This window comes from Mustela lutreola, chromosome X (assembly GCF_030435805.1).
Source record: "Mustela lutreola isolate mMusLut2 chromosome X, mMusLut2.pri, whole genome shotgun sequence".
Classification (NCBI taxonomy): Eukaryota; Metazoa; Chordata; class Mammalia; order Carnivora; family Mustelidae; genus Mustela; species Mustela lutreola.
This window is the reverse complement of record NC_081308.1, coordinates 9,303,578-9,320,754: the sequence shown is the minus strand read 5'-3', so window position 1 is coordinate 9,320,754 and position 17,177 is coordinate 9,303,578.

Sequence of the window (17,177 nt, the reverse complement as noted above, 5' to 3'; positions counted from 1 at the left end):
GTGTCCTGGTCTGGACTGACCTCTGAACATGGAACTTTCATTTCAGTCTCCCCAAACCACAGCACAGTGAGAACAAAGGCATGACCTCTGTTCAACTTTTAAACATTTTTTTATCTTTATATTTTAAAAAGGGAAGAAAATTTTAAAAAGAGAAGTTCCTTGGAGATTAATGGCTCAATGTCCCAGAGTGCAACAAAGCAACTTGAATGCGTTCATCAAAAATGGTGGCCAACCAGTTTCCTCTGGATTTTGCTTCTAGTAGGTATGAATCCGATGACGAGTACGCCCAAGACGCTGAGACCTCCCAGGCTCTTACCTACTGAGACTCACTGTATCTCTTATTTTCTAAAATAAGTACTTGGGATCACAGCTGAGGGAAGGTCAAGTCTTGAGAGTAGAAACTTAGAGATCTGACCCCAATTTCAAAACTCAATGCTAAAATATTGGCGATATCGAGATGTTTTGCACATTTTGCAGGTTCTACTCTGATCTGTTTAGCAGCGGAAACTTACAGCTTCCAAATAGTTCTGAAAAAAAAAAAATTGTGCTCTCATTTGAAAGTCTCTTGAAAATCTGATCTTCTGGCTTTGAGCTGATGTTTCTACCTAATTAACTTTGTGCAGGGCACTCTTCTGACAGCTTTTCCAGTCTTAACTCAACTATTAACCCTCTGAACAACCTTTTCTGGCAGGTTGGGCACTATTACTCTAGATCATGATTTAGATGGCCTGGATTACTATTCAGCTGAGGAAGCCCCGTGAGATAAGTGAGTCTCCTAAAATTAGAAAGTATCTGGGAGAATTGAATTTCAGACTGAAGGTGGTAGGTTCAACACTCTGCTCTTAATTACTACTCTAGACAACCTACAAGTAAGCCTACCTCTCAGGGATCTTTGTTTTTAACTTGGATTTTACTATGATTTGAAAATATGCTATTAAAGTAGAATCTGGAGGCTACATTGGCCAAATATTATCTGTTATAAGGAAGGAGGCAGTTTCGACAGCTTGATAGGGTTTGATCACTGCCCCGGCATCTGTAGTCTTAGCCTAGAGCAGAGGGGGGATTTTGTACTCTGCCCCTAAGGGAATGTTTGCCAGATGAAATTTCTGGAGGCATTTTTAATTACCACAACCTGGGGGGGCGGGTGAGAGTAGGGAGCTGCTACCAGCATCTAGCAGTTAGAGGACAGCGCTGCTTCTAAACATCGTACAGCCCAAAAAACAAGGATCTGACCCTAAATGTCAATAAAGCTGATGTTCAGAAACCTCCCACAGAAACCTCTGTGGGAATTATGAGTAGAAAGCATTTATTGGGTACTAGTTAAGAATATACCCAATCACAGACAAGAGAGGGTGCTGGATGTTAGATGCGACAGACAAGTGGAGAAATTGTTATAAAACCACAAGGAAGGGATGCCTGGGTGGCTCAGTCAGTTAAGCATCTGCCTTGGCTCAGTTCATGATCCTGACATCCTGGGATCAAGTCCTGCTTCAGGCTCCCTGCTCAGTGGGGAGCCCGCTTCTCCCTCTCCCTCTGCTGTTACCCCTGCTTGTATTCTCTCTCTCTCTCTCCCTCTCTCTATCAAATAAATAAATAAAATATTTGTGGGAGGGGAACACCCAAACCATGAGGAACATGCTGGAATGAAAACTGTGCAAGGTGCTTAAAGGTGCATAGGAGGGACTAGTGCCAATGACCTTCACCGTGACCCAGGGTGAGTCTTAGAGAAGGAGGAACATGAGTTCACAGCAGATAAGAACCTGCCCAAGGAAAAGGAGCATGGGGCTTGGGGGTGGTTTTACTTTGCTGCTAACTCCTAGACACTGTTTTTAGGTCTGGCATGCCCCGTTGTCGGCTTTCTGTCTCCGCGTACGAGGTGTTCCTTTGGTCACCCTTAAGGAGACCAGTGGAAACTTCAGGAACAGCCAGTTGTAAGCTGAACCAGAACTGCAAAGGGTGGAAAGACTCCACAGAATGTGATCAAAAGTAAATCCACTGTTGGACGTGACCCATCCTAAATTAGGGCACAGGGTGTTCGGATTGCAAAAAGTGATGGGTAATGTCAAAGCTCTGATTTACTGGGACCATTAGAAGCTTTAAGGGAACAAAACACAGCATCAGGCAAGGAGCTAGACGGTAATGACGGCACACGGTGGCTCTATTCTCCTAGTTAGTTTCATGAGCACCCACACAGGGGAAGATTCTTAAATCCTCTGATGCTCACCATTCACCATTATTTGATTTGGTTTTCACTCCCCAAAGGGAAGAGGTTAACCCAAAGGGGCTTAGAGGCAAAGCTGCAAATGGAATATAGACAACCACGTGGTCCACACGCCTGAGCACCACCACGGTGACCTGGTTTGGCCCTTGTTCTGAACACAGCACCCTCCTGGGCAAAAAGTCGACACCGTCGCGGCGGGGTGGGGACGTCACGGGGTTCCAGGTTTTCTCTGAACCCTTGCTTTTTGCTAAGAGAGAGGAAAGGTAATTTTACATGTGGGTCTTTCTCAAACCCAAGGGGTCTTTGGAAATTCTCTTCCCCAAGTTTATTTTCAAAGCTAGAACAGCGCAGGAGTGCATGCCTTTGGGGGGAAAGTGGGAGTCTGTTTTCATCAAACTGAATGTGTCATCTTACTGAAACTAGAGGTTCCCTGGGGTCAGCTGCTCTTTTGAGGGTTGGGAGGGAGGGTGAAGAGGCTGTGAGAGAGAAAGCATCAGCACCCATTTTCATACGGCCCCCACTGGGACTTCGGGTCAGTGGGGTTTATTTTCAGTGTGTACAGAGCGCGGCTTGTACAGATATACTGTGGATGAATCAGCTTCCAGTCCAGCAGCATTTCCACATGGAAAAGAGCTTGTGGGGAAGGAATGCATCAAAACTGTGCCCGGAGAGCCTTGCTGCTTCTTCCTGGAATTCATTCCAGATCTCTCTGTGAAAAATGGTGCGCCGCTAAAAGCCATGAGCGCCCTTCTGGTACATAAACTCAGATGTATGTCCTGTCGACTTTTATTTTCGGGAAAGTTTGTTTCCAAAAATGAGTGAAAGGCTTTTTGAAGAGATCCTTGTACTCCCAGAGATCTGTGAAAGTTCTAGAATTTGCTGGAACTGAGGCAATATGAAGACCAGCCAAATAAACACGTTCAGAATCCTACCAAGAGCTAGCTGTCAACAAACCGCTCTCACACGCTGGAAATGAAGGTCATGACTACAGAACAATCTGAAATCCACAGACCGCCCCCCAGCCTTTCAGGCCTGGGCTTCCCGGGAACATCTGAGTGAAATAGCTCAGGGCCCAGTCCCATATCCTGTGACAGTCTTAGTCTTGCCCTCAGGCTAAAGTTCCTGAACATTCCCGAACATTCCCAATATTTAGTTCCTTCTTCTTGGTTGTTGCCTCCTCTTCTTACTCTGGACTCCAGCCCCGGGGTCTTCCTCATTTTAGGTCACATTTAGGTCTCTTGCCATCTTTGGCATGGCTGGTTCCTACTCCCTTCACACAGAGATCTTTATCCTCATTTCCTCAGAGTCACCACGTTCCGGAGTTCTTGAGTTTGAAACCATGCGGGAAAGGAATGGGCGACTTCTAGTCGTTCCTCCACAGGCAGCCCCAGACCTCGGTCTCACCCCCATGCCCCACCCTTCTGCCACATGAAGTTCTGGGTCCAGATTTTGAAACCACAGATTTTCCTTAGAGTCTTTATTTCTGTCTTGATCCTGATCCCGTTCTGAGAGAGGAAAGGCCACATACAGACCACCCCCTACCCCCCCCCCCCCCAGCTTCTTTCAGGTGAACCCCCAAGGACCAGCAATTAGATATTTAAAGAAGGAAATGAAGGGTTTTCATAGGATCCAGGTCAAACCCAAGAGAACGTAAATTTCCAAAGGAGGGAGATAAGCCACTGAAGACATGAAATAAACAAGGGCGGGCCAGCACATGCTCCTGAGGAGCTCCAGGTGAGTAGGGAAGATGAGATTCATCCACAGAGAGAAACCTTGAAGTTGGTCGGACAGAAGGCCAGACAAGAAATAACAGCACATCAGATTAGAGCAGATGGGGAAGGAGGCTCTTGGGTCGGATGAGAAATCTACGGAGACATTAGATAACTCTTCCTGGATGGCGATTTCCTTCAACTTGTCTTCCTCCTCTTCCTCCTCCTCATGCCTTTCAAACCCTATTTTCTGAACCCGTTAGCATCACTACAAATGCCATATCCTTTGACAGGTTCAGTGGATGGTCAGTGGGTATCGATACCTCAACCATCACTTTCCACATTAGAACTTCAAAAAGAAGCGATACGTTAGGCCACCCAATAAACACCCTTTCTCAAAGCAAAAGGAGAACCGACGAGTTCGTAAGAAAGTGAAAACGTCCAGAACAAGTCTAATCTTCTACCTGAAGAGCAGGAGCTTTTATGAAATCATAACTTTGTCCTTCTTCGTGAAGCCAGGAAATTGTTCAGACCCACCAGCTGAGGCCACGGGGCATTCCCCTTACTGAGGGACTGAGCTAAGGTTGACCAGCAAAACACAAGATTTCACAACAGGAAGGTGCTGTTTCCACTGGTATCCATGGGTCAGGGGACCCCTCCTGTGGCCTGTGGGCCTCTGGGAGTAACTAGCCCAACAGGGGGCTTTGAAGCACACCCAGCTTCCTTCCCGAGGCAGCTCTGCCCCCAGCTTCCCGTGTGGCCTAGTCAGCCTCCCTTGAGGAGGCTGATAGGAGAGGATGGGGGTGCCTTCACGGGGCGCTCCCAGCAGGCAAAGGGGCAGAGCCCTTCAGAGTGGAGCTTGCTGGCAGGACTTCCAGTGAGGCCCCGTGCGCAGCCTGGCCCGCAGGAGGCCTGGCGGGTTTCCTCTCCTTCACATGTGGCCCTGTACATGTAGCTGCAAACTGGTTCTCCCCCAATCATAGGGAGAATCTTCTAAACAGGACTGAGTCCCTTTTTATATGATCATAGCAGCCTACATTTTTTTATAGACATTTGAAGAAAGTATAGACACGCATCAAGGAGACAATAAAAATCAGCTACAAAATAAAAGCCCAATATAACCTCTGCCAACTTGCGGCTCACCCCACCTTTTTTCTTTTTTTTTTTTAACTTCCACACCAACATGGGGCTCGAACCCACAATCCCAAGATCCTGAGTTGCACACTCCATGGGCTGAGCCAGCCAGGCGCCCCTGCAGGGTGTCTTCCTCCAGTCTTATTCCCAAGTGGGATTTTTGTTTTTTTCACCATTCAGACCATTTCACATGTACCTGCCTCTCTCTTATCTTTTTCTTCCATCATTCAGTGGCTATACCACTGTTCACAGACTGTTTGAGAAGTCTGGTGACATAGGTGGTTACCAGGGACACAAGCTGGTGCTGGTGGATGGCGGTCAGGGGTGACCACTGCCTGGCATCTCGGAGCCCCTCAAGAGACCACAGCCTCAAGGCACACAAATGAACAGATTTGTGTAACAGCAGTTTCAGCGCAAACACTCACCAGGGAAGCCCCAGGCTCTCGTCCACTGGCTTCCTGATCCGGGTCGCTCTTGTGGTAGAAGTCGGCTCCCTGCCGGGACCTTCTCCCCTGAACATGAAGTATAATTCATAGTTAGACCTTCCCGGCCCCATAAGAGGCGTGTTCAGAATAACACAGCAAGACACACTTGGCGTATTTATGACTTTGCACGTTTTCCACAAGGACACTTGCAGATGTTTTCCGAAGTGGCGGAGATGGCAGAAAGTGTGCGCTTTGTGACCCTTAACTCACTATTCTCACTTTGTTCCCGTTTTCTAATGTAGAATTAATGGACAATATGGAATAGCAACCAAATCTACTCCAATATGGCCATGTATAAGCAAATCCTTTTTGTGTTGAATAATCGAAAATGATTCATCAAAACTCCCTGTATGTTCTAAATGCTTAGGTCATTGAGAGATTCAAGTGGCTCCAAAAGTCCATCCTCCTGCTTTCTTTGCTTTCTTTTCTTTTTCTTTTCTTTTTTTTTTTGCCAGTCAGGTATTTATTTATTAAACATTAGACTTATTGAGTGTGGATTTGGAGACATTCATTCCTATAGGGATTTTTGCCCTTTGTAATTCAACGATCATAAGGGAGGTGATGAGATATTTAATGATGGGGAGGAAATATTTTATCAAACAACTGCTTTGCTGGGGAGCAGTGGGGCCGGGACGAGGTTACAAGAACCCGGAAGTAGGTCATCAGTACAGTTTTGTAACTAGTGATGAGAGTTAACGGGGTTGAGTGCGCACCCTTTTCCAGGAAATGGTCAAAGTTTTAACTCATTTAACGGCCACAACCTTGGAAAACTGAGCTTATCAGTAGACCCAATGTACAGATGGTAAAAAGGAGGCACAGGAAGGCTAAGTAACTCAGACACAGTGCCAAGATACAGAGCTGGGACCCGAGTAACCCAGCCCTGTAAGCTCCCCTCCGAAGCACGACACTATACTATGCTTGAAAGGTCTTGAAAGGGTCTCTGCTTCATTCATCTGGCAAAACCCCAGGAAACATTTACTAACATTCGCACTTACTGTGTGCCAAGCTTGTCCGGGGCCCTGGGAACACAATGGTCAGTATAATGAGACTCTTGCCCTCAAGGAATACATTTTGGTGGGGAGGGTGGGGGACAGATAAGTAAAAATAGCAACTATAATCTCATTTTACCTTCCAACAGAATCAAGTTCAAGCAATTCCAGACAGATCAGAATGACCAGGATTGTTAAAACTGGAGGAAGATTACATAGGCAAAGAATGGGCGGGGGTCCATAGGGTGCCCCTGACCACAGCCCAGAATGAATTCCCGTGCCCAGAAGGCAAGGAGGTCAGTGCTCCCGACGTCTGTCCCGCTGCGGCAGGAAGAACTGTGTGAGAACCGGGCCCAGCTTTGCACACGGAGCCTGGGAGTAGAACGCGAAACCACGCCAGATGCTCCCTCCCACAAAACGCAAGAAAATCAGGGACTATGGGTGAGCCTGTTCTCGTTAGTTCCACCTTATGCCTTTTTATTTTTGTTTCTAGCTCAGGCTATGAACAGTTAAAGGCACTCAGGGATGTGGACAGATGTTCTTAGAAACGTATAAAAAACTCTTTATAAGAAACCACAGAAATGTATTTCCTACCACTGCCAAACACCCCTCTCTCTTCCTTTTTTTTCTTTCATTTTTTTTTTTTAAACATTTATTTATTTGAGAATGAGAGAGCATTAGTGAGTACAGGGGAAGGGATAGAGGGAGAGCATATCTAAGCAGCATCCCACCAAGCTCAGAGCCTGATGTGGGGCTCAATCCCATGAACCATGAGATCAGGACCTGAGCCAAATCCAAGAGCAGAACACCGGACCGACTGAGCCATCCTGGCGTCCTCCCCCATCTTCTTTCCCTACAAAAGTGAGTCCTTCTGCTTTTGGTATCCTACCTAGCTCCTCCTGACGGGGCTTCCTCCCAAACTGGGGCCTGATGGCAAATTGTTAGTTGCTGTTTATGATGCCTCCCCAACCGGGCCCTCCGATTACATAACCGCATCACTGCTCATCTGGTTTATTGGAAAGTCTCTGGACTGGACAGTTAGGCTAATCACCCTCCTCTAGGACCTGTCGCCTACGATACTTCTCATAGCCACTTGTAACAAAGACGGAGGGGGCCCCCCTTCCGCCCCATCTTCTGAAGATTGTTTTCACTATGGCAAGTTTGGGAAAAGGGTGTGGTTGGCCAGATTTCTTTAAAGACGTTACAATTGAGCAATCACTGAAGTTGGCTGAAAGCCAACAGATAGAGCAGATAACAAGGCCGGATTGGCTTTTCAGCAGTTGTGATTCTATCCTGAACTAAAAACCTGTTTACTCTTATCTTAGGAAAAATCCAGGCCCTACTCTCCTTGCTTGTACTGGAAAGGGCAGGGTAGGCTTTGGGCTTATCAGCAACATGTTTATTTTTCCTCCAGTCCAGGAACCCTGATTCCTACTGAGACCCAAAGATGGCAGAAAGGCTTAGCAGCCGATTACAGAAGTATTCTGTTTTCTCTGAAGTTCCCAATTTTACCAGGCCCTTCCAAGCACAAGGGGCATTGCTTTGTTGTACCTGAAGGCGTAAGAAGGGAAACCTCTCCAGTTTTCCTTAGAGAGCAGAAGGCATGTGTTTGCTCTTTGTCCTTACTTGGGTTCAGTTTCCTCTGATGGCTTTTTTGAGTTCATCGCTCAGGCCACCAAGAGTAGACACAGCAAATTCGTTTGTGGAAACGGTCTGGCTTTGGTCTGTGGTATGTATTTTTAAATATAATTGAGTTGTCTATTACCGTTCTGTTTGGTAGCCACCCACATTTGGAACGCTTCCAGCTTGAGTGACAGACGTAGCTTTTTTCATTCCCATTTTAGAATTTATTTTAGAATTTCGATTTTGTCATTCAGGGTACAGGATGGCCGGAAGATAGAAACTCTCGATTCTCGGAAGGGCCACCTACATCATGTATGGGGCCCAGTAGAAAATGAAAATGTGAGGCCAGTGTTCAAAAATGATAAAGATGTTCAAGAGAGAGACAGCAGAGCACTGAACCCGGCCTGTGAGGCCAGCCCCGATCCTGGATGGTTTAGAGGCAACTGGAAAGTTATCCAGGCTCTGTGTTTTCTCTCATTCACTTTCCTACTTGCTGGTGTGAGGCTAATCTCCCGCCCTTCAGAAACTGCCCTGTTAAGTTGTGGACTGGGAAGATAACAATATAAATTGAAATTGACTGATGTGGCTTAAGGCCTTTCGTGGAGAAGATACTGAATAGTGGGCTACATCTCCAGTGCCTGATTACTTTTCATTCGTCCTTATTGTGAAACCGTGTGATAGCATGGGAGAAGAGCAAAACCACTAAAATGAAATCCAGATCAAAAAGCTGAACCTAGAATCATCATAGGACCCAGTAATTCCATACCTAGGTGTCTACCCGGAAGAGTTGAAAACAGGGGTTCAAGCAGACAGCTGTCCAGTGGTGTTTACCAAAGCGCTGTTCATCACAGCCTAAAGGTCAAAATAACTCAAATGTCCATGAATGGGCAAATAGATAAATCATGGTAGATGCAGCCAACAGAAGACGATTCAGGCATAACAAGGAAGGAGGCATCGATACATACAACATGGATGAACTTTAAATCGGTTCTACGAGGTGAAAAAAGCCAACCCACAAAAGGTCGTCTGATGTATGATTCCAGTTACCTAAAATGTCCAGAACAGGCCAGTCCATAGAGACAGAAAGCAGATTGGCGGTTGCCAGGGCCTGGGGGAGGGGGAATGAGAAGTAAATGCTAACACGCTTCCCTTTGAGTTGATTAAATGTTTTGGAACAAGATAGAGGTGATGGTTGCCTAACATTGTGAATCTACCAAATGCCCCTGAATTGTTCTCTTTTAAAGTTTAGGTTATGTGCATTTTACCTCCATTTCTCTAAAGCTGGAAGCCAAGGGAACAATCCCTTCCGGTGTAGATTTGAGGTGGGAAAAAAAGGCCCAGAGCATCCAAGCTATTGTCCCCAGCCACCCCATCATGGTATCTGGAGCCATGACCATTAGGATCACTCCAGAAAGATCCCGCTTCACTGCAAATAGGTTAGCAGGGAAGTGTGACACAGACGTACCCTGAGGCCAACTGAACAAATTCCTTGTTGGTGACTTTTTGGGCCTCGAAGCTTGAGAGAGCCAAGTTCAAGGGCTGAAAGGTGGTTACCTTGGGAGTGTGACCTCTGTTCTCTAGGTCACGGTGTGCTCACCCGCAAAATGAGGGAGCTGGAGTGGATGTTCCCTAAGGTTCTTTAAGACTCCTGTGTTCATCAGACTGGAGTGCACAGGGACTTGTAGGGGGGAAAACCAGAATGGGGATTGATCCCTGAAGTAAGGCAAGAGTAGGAAGGCTGAGGTGGTTTACACCTGGGGCCCATAAGAAAAGGGGGGATGAGAAAAGACAAAAGAATTAGGGGTCTGAAGGCAAACTGAGCCCAGTGCATGATTTGGTCTAAATAGGAGAGACTTACTATCCGAGTTCTAGAAAACAGTCCATTTGTAATAAGAGGTATAAGTCATGAGGTAAGGAGATGATTGATGATATAGAACATATAAGCCATCCATCACAATTTGGGAATTTTTTTTTTTTTTAATATTACAGACATTCAGAGATGAAGAGGCAATGAACGAATTCAGTGGAAGAACCAGACATTGGCGGCATAGATGCGGGCCACTGCAAGTGTGGGCTGTGCGCGAACAGCGGCAACATCACCTGGGAGCCTGGCAGAGAGGTAGAACGCCAGGCCCACCTCAGATCCGCGGAATTGGAATCTGCATTTTAGTAAGAGCTCCAGGGAATAGAAATGCATGTTAAAGTTTGAGACGCGCCATCTAGACCGTATTTCTGGAGATATCAGCTCACTACAACCTTATTTACACTCACACGCTTAGCCTGCTGTGCTCTCTACTACAGAATTTTTAGCAGTTGAAAAGTACTTGGACAGAGAAGAACTGAAAAGGAGAGGCTCGCATTGGAGGGGTCTATGAAGTCCGGACCTTGGTGGTGGATCATTGTAATTGGGGATCAGTTGCTCCATCTTCGAGCAAAGGGCCATGTTAGCAGCTCCTGGCAAACCTTCAGAATCTAAGGACTCTTGTAAAACAGAAGTAAGCAAACCCTTTCTGGAAAGGTCCAGTTAATACATATTTTTGGTTTCGCAGGCCCAGAATCTCTGTCTTTGGCACAACTACTCAATTCTGCCATTATAACTTGAAAGCAGCCGTAGATAACATGGAAATGCTCATGCCTGGCTGTGTTATGATATTAACTTTATTTGTGGACAATGAGTTTTGAATTTCATATAATTTTCATGTCATTAGATACTCATCTTCTTCTGATTTTTTTTTTTTTTTTGCAATCATTTGAAAGTATAAAAACCATTCTCAGCTCCCAGGCTATAGAAACACAGAGAGTGGGCTGGATTTGGGCCGTGGGCCAGAGTTTGCCGACCCCTGTCCTATAAGGAACACACTCAGCCTGGGGAGAAATAGGCAGAAGAAGTCTAATGTGCTTCCTACTCAAAATTTGGAGCAGATGAGGGGTGGAGAAACATGGACTTATAGTGTTCAACTCCCTGCTTTCAGATTTTGGACCATGACAGGGGGGCGTGGTGAATTCCCCTTTTATGTGGGCTAAGATTTCAGACACAGCAAAGAGAATTTATCACCCGACACGGCTGTGGAATGCTTTGGAAAGTTCACACGGAGACTCTAAAGAGTTTATGTAAAGAAGCAAGATTACAGAAGTGAGGAACAAACCAAATACCCAGAATTCCTTTTCTTCTGAAGACGCCATGTCACTTGAACAAATCTAAAGGAGACTTTCTATTCCATGGACTATGAAAGTCCTACGCCTAGAGAACTGAGCCCCAAGTCACTCAGTGACACTCTAGGTGCCAAGCCACTTCCTGCAAGAACTTCTAAGCCCTGTTGGTGTAAAATAGAAGCCAGAACTGCCATGATGTGATTTTTCCTCAATTAATTTCTTGACTTGCACATCATTACACCCTGGTGATAACTTGATGGGCTTATACAGAAGTTTCCGGGAATTAAACCCTTTGTGTTTGTTTCAAAGATCTACGGTACACTCTTCTTTTTCCACTGCAATTTAAAAAAAGACTAAAGTAGCTTGTTCTTAGGACTATTCGTGGTATAAGAAATCCACAGAAATAGGAAAGATGCCATCTCTGAAATCCTTCATCAAGAAAAGGAGTCCAAAATTCGATGGAAGTAAAGCTAATTGGCTGTGGAACTCTCTCTGGTAACTTGTTTCAGAATGCCAACCCTAGCGGGCACTTTCATCCCAAAGCTCTTTTGGCCTTAAGGCTAAGATTTGGCAAATCTTTTCTATTAACTAAGAATTTTTTTCTTCCCAATTATGTGAATGTTTGGAGTATAAATTGTCACAGAATGTATGGAAAATAATTTTACAACAGAGATCAGGAGTTTGCAGTATTAAAACTCTTTGACATCATTATTCCATGCTTTGAATCTATTCTCTGGAGAGAATCCAAAATATAGGAAGAGAACATGTGAGCCCGAGGATGTTGATGAGAACGTTACCACACATTCACAAAACAGTAGAAGCAATCCAAATTTATAACAAAAGGAAATAATAAAAGTAAATTAAGATTTTATCATAGGATGGATTATCATACAGTCATTGACATGCTTAGTATTTCAATTTGTGAGGTGTCCCCTCAAGGTACTAAAATATGAATATAAATCTTCTAAATTATCAAATGAAAAACTCATGTGTTTATATGTTTTAAAAACAGGAAAGCTAAAACAAGATTACAGAATTAAGCCCAAACGTCTAACAGTAGAAGTGAACGAAATAAACATAATTTCATTTTTTAAAAAATCTCTCAGATTGAAATAAAAAAAACAAAACAAAACTTCCAACTCTCTGTGATACACGGGAGAAGGATTTAACCCATGGTGACTCAAAGTGGAAGATGAGCAAATGCATTGAGCAAAGACAGAAAGAAATAAAGAAAGAAAGGCCAGACTCATGGCATAAGTACGTTCACAGTGTTGCACAGTCATTGCCACTATGCGTCTCTAGAACTTTCTTGTCATCCCAAACAGAAACTCTGTACACGTTCAATAATAATTTCCCATTCCCCTCTTTCCTTAGCTCCTGGTAACCACGATTCTACTTTCTGTCTCTACAAATTTGCCTCTTCTAGGTGCCTCCTGGGTGTGGAGTCATATATTTGTCCTCTTGTGACTGGCTCATTTCAGTTGGCATAATGTTGAGTTCATCCGTGTTGTAGCACATATTAAAATTTCATCCATTTTTTATGGATGAATACTATTCCATTGTAGAGATAGACCACATTTTGTTCATCTACTCATCTGTTGATGGACACTTGACTTATCTTGACTTTTGGGCTATTGAGACCAATGCTGCTGTGAACATTGGTGTACAGGCGTCTGTCCAACTCCCTGTTGTTGACTGTTTGGAGCATACACCTAGGAGTGGAATTTCTAGATCATATGATAATTCTGTAAAGTGAATATTTTTAAAATCTTGATGCAAAGTAAGGCCTTCCAGGCAAGATGTAAATTCAGAAGCCATAAGGGAAACTATTGATACATCTAGCTACCTAAAAAACATGAACTTCATAAAACTTTATTTCTAAAGCTAAAGACTGACAAAAACATTGCGGCATGAATGAAAGTGAGCTCCCACCAATCATTATGAACAAGATGGATGATCCAGCAGAAATCAGGCAAACAGGAAGTTTCTGGAGGAGAAGGGGGAGGAGACAAAAGCAAAAGAGCCAGTGAACTTCTGAAAAGATACTCACTCGCACTTAGAATTGAAGAACTACGAATCAAGACCCCAATGAGATACTGTTTCAGACTATGAGTGGCCCCCAAAGTTGAAATGCTACAACACCCAGTAGTGGCAAGAACACTGGTAGACATTCATGTACACTTTTTGGTGGACATGTAAATCTTCTCACCATTTTTGGAGAACAAGTTGGTGACATCTGTTGCCGTTTCAATGGCATGTAATTTTTGTCCCAACAGAGCCATAGATTACTGTATCTACACATCTATTTTTGTTATGCAAAAAGGATGGAAGAACCCTGAAAGTTTATCACTACGAGACTAAATGAATTACGATACCCCCAGACAAGGGAACGTATTCAAAGATAATGGTAATTGAGTTATTAAAAGAATCCAGACTTTCTGACCTCCTGTCTTCTCCATGGATTCTCTTCACCAAGTTTCCATATGTTTGAAGACCCCTAGAATGGTGCTTATGCGTGTGGGGGGGTAGGGGTGTGTCGGAATCTTTATTTTTCACTGCTGCTGCACATATTTTGTTTCTTGTCTTGCTAATGTCAATCCCAGGAGCTATAGAGGGAAGTTTCTTCCCAGTGAAGCTGCCATCTCCAGAAGAGACCCTAGGTCTTCTAGAAGTTTCAAAGGCCTCCCACTATCAAGGAATGCAGAACAGGTGCACCAACACTAGGGTGTCCCTGGGACCCTGGCAGGTGCCACACCTAAACTTGTTCTTGCCCCGCCCCCCAGGCCTGGAGTTCCAGGACGTGCACACGTCCTCCAGCTGTCTACCCACACGGCTGTGCTCCCCATTTGCCTGAGGCTGGGAAAGCCCATTTCTTCTCCTTTGGGAGTGTTAGTCTCAGAATGTCTGAACCGCAGTCATCAGTCCCCAAAACTTCTTCATTTTTAACCAAGAGGCCAAAAGGATTCCTAGTAACCTGTTCTGATAAGCCGATGATCCAGTGTTTGACACACAGTTGGGCTTTGCCCCCCGCCCCCTCCCCACCGCCCCATAATGACCTTTGCTAGATATGCTTCCACTCACTACTTCTGCCATCAAGCCCCAATTTGTGTGGGATATAAATACGCTGCTGAACATTAATAAGAGAGTTTAATTCTCCACTTGTGTCCCATAGTTGTTAATTCCTAGAAGCGAGAGAATAGGATCACAATCGGTTAAAAAAATCAAGAGCTGACATTATTATTTACATGATAATGCACGCCTCATTAGAGAAGTATTTTGATGTCCTCATCTTCCTAGCATGCATAATAAATAAAAAAGAAAGAAGTTTATGCTAATTTAACTCTAAAGTTTTAAGATAATGATCTCTATCTGATTTTATTAACTAGAACAGCAATCTATTTGGGCCCTAACAATTCAAGAAGAGAGAGTTATTTAAAATACAGGTTGGGGGGCGCCTGGGTGGCTCAGTGCTTTAAAGCCTCTGCCTTCTGCTCAGGTCATGATCCCAGGGTGCTAGGATCAAGCCCCATATCGGGCTCTCGGCTCAGCGGGGAGCCTGCTTCCTCCTCTCTCTGCCTGCCTCTCTGCCTACTTGTGATCTCTGTTTGTCAAATAAATAAATAAAATCTTTTAAAAAATAAAATAAAATACAGGTTGGAGGGCTCCTGGGGAGCTCAGTGGGTTCAGCATCTGCTTTCAGCTCAGGTCATGATCTCGGGGTCCTGGGATTGAGTCCCCGCTTCTCCCTCTCCCTCTGACCCACCCCTCTGCTCATGCTCTCTGTCTCTCTGTCTCTCTCTCTCTCAAATGAATGCATAAAATCTTAATTTTTTAAAAAAATAAAATCTTTTTTAAAAAAAATACCTGTTGCGTTATATAACTGCTGGGTTTTGGTAGCCATCGGAGATTTTCCATTGTCTTTTGAAAATAGTCCCGAAGTGCCTGTAATTACTGATTTTATCTGTTGGGCCTCTCGCCTAAACTCTTGGACATGCCCTCAACCGACTGTAGCCTGCTGGATCACTGCCCTCTTTTCTTTCCTGGTGCAGGCGGCGCGGGGGGCAAGCACGTGTGACCTCTCATGGTTCCTGTTCCTGTTCTCTCAACTCCCTCCATTGCTCGCTTTCCCCCAGCTTCACTGACACATCGCTTACATACAACATCGAGTTAGTCTAAGGGTACTGTGTGCTGATATTTGATACACGTGTGTATCACAAAATGATGACCCCAGCAGGGTTACTTAACGCTTCCTTCCCCTGGCACAAGGTTTGGTTTGGTTTGGTTTGGTTTGGTTAGGTTGGTGGTGAGAATATGTACAATGTACGCTGTTGGCTACTTTCGAGTATACCATATAGTCGTACACGGGCACCAGGTCGCGACAGTCACCCCGCCATATGTGACATCCCCAGAACTTATTCATCCCACGACTGGACTTCGGACCCTCTGACCAACAGCACCCCATTTCTCCCATCCCCAGGCCCCAGCAACCACTATCCTCTGCTGTTTCGGAGAGTGCAGCTGTTTTAGATTTCATGTATAAATGAAAGCATACCGTATTTCTGGTTCTCTGTCCGGCTTATTTCACTAGCACTTAGCTCAGTGCCGTCAAGGAAGATGTGATTCACACAGCGCACATCTTTTTCAAGTGTACAATTCGTTGCTTGCCAGTACATTCACAGCGACGAACAGCCATCACAACCACCCACTGTGGACCACTTTCAGCACCCCAAAAGGAAACTCTATACCCAGTAGCAGCCCGTCCTTCTTCCTCCGGGCCCCCAGCCCCCTGCAACCACTAACATCCTCTCCGTCTCTATGCGTTTGACTATTCTGGACATTTCATAGCGATGGAATCATACAACACATGGCCTTTTGTGGCTGACTAGTTGCACTCAGCATGTGTTCAAGGTTCAGCCACATTCAGCCACACAGCACACACCAATACTATGTCCCTCTTCGTAGCTGAATAATCTTCCGTTGTATGGACAGACTACATTTTGTTGCTCGACCTGTGGCTGGACATCTGGGCTGTTTCCAGTTTTTGCCTATTATCAAGAATGCTTCTGCGACTCCTGGGTGGCTCAGCCAGTTGGGCATCTGCCTTCACCTCCAGTCATGACCCCAGGGTCCCCAGATCGAGTCCCATATCAAGCTCCCTGTTCAGTGCGGAGTGTGCTTCTCCCTCTGTGGGCTGCTCCCCCAGCGTGTGCTCTTTCTGACAAATAAATAAAATCTTTAAAAAGAAAAAAAAAACGCTTCCATTGACATTTCCATTCTTGTGCAGACCAATGTTTTCATTTCTCTTGGGTATGTACTAGAAGGGGAATCGCTGGTCACATGCTAAGTCTACATTAACCTCTTGAGGGACTGTCAAACTGCTTCCCAATGTAGATGCACCATTTTGCAGACCCACCCACTGTGTGTGAGGGTTGGGTTTCTCCACATCCTCTGCAACATTCGTTATTGTCTGTCTTCTAGATCTCAGCCACCCCCCTGGATGTGAAGTGAGATCTTATCGTGGTTTTCCTTTGCAGTTCCCTAATGTCCAGTTACACTGAGCATCTTTTCATGCGGATCTTAGCCATCCGAAGAGCTTCTTTGAGGTCAAGTTTATTCAGATTCTCATCACTCTTTCTAATGTCTTTATCTCCCGCTTCCTTGGCCTGCTAGCAACCACTCACCCTCACCTTCACCCCCGCAGGTCAGCTGTGTGGGTTAGCAGGCGGACGTTAGTGCAGAAACCCATGTCCTGGGCGAGCCCACAGGGCTTGCAGAGAAGTTCTAGAAGAGCAGGCCTAGCTCTCAGGCTCTCAGGCTCTCAGGCTCTAGTCTCCTCCCATCTCCCCGCCCTGCTGCTGGGCTG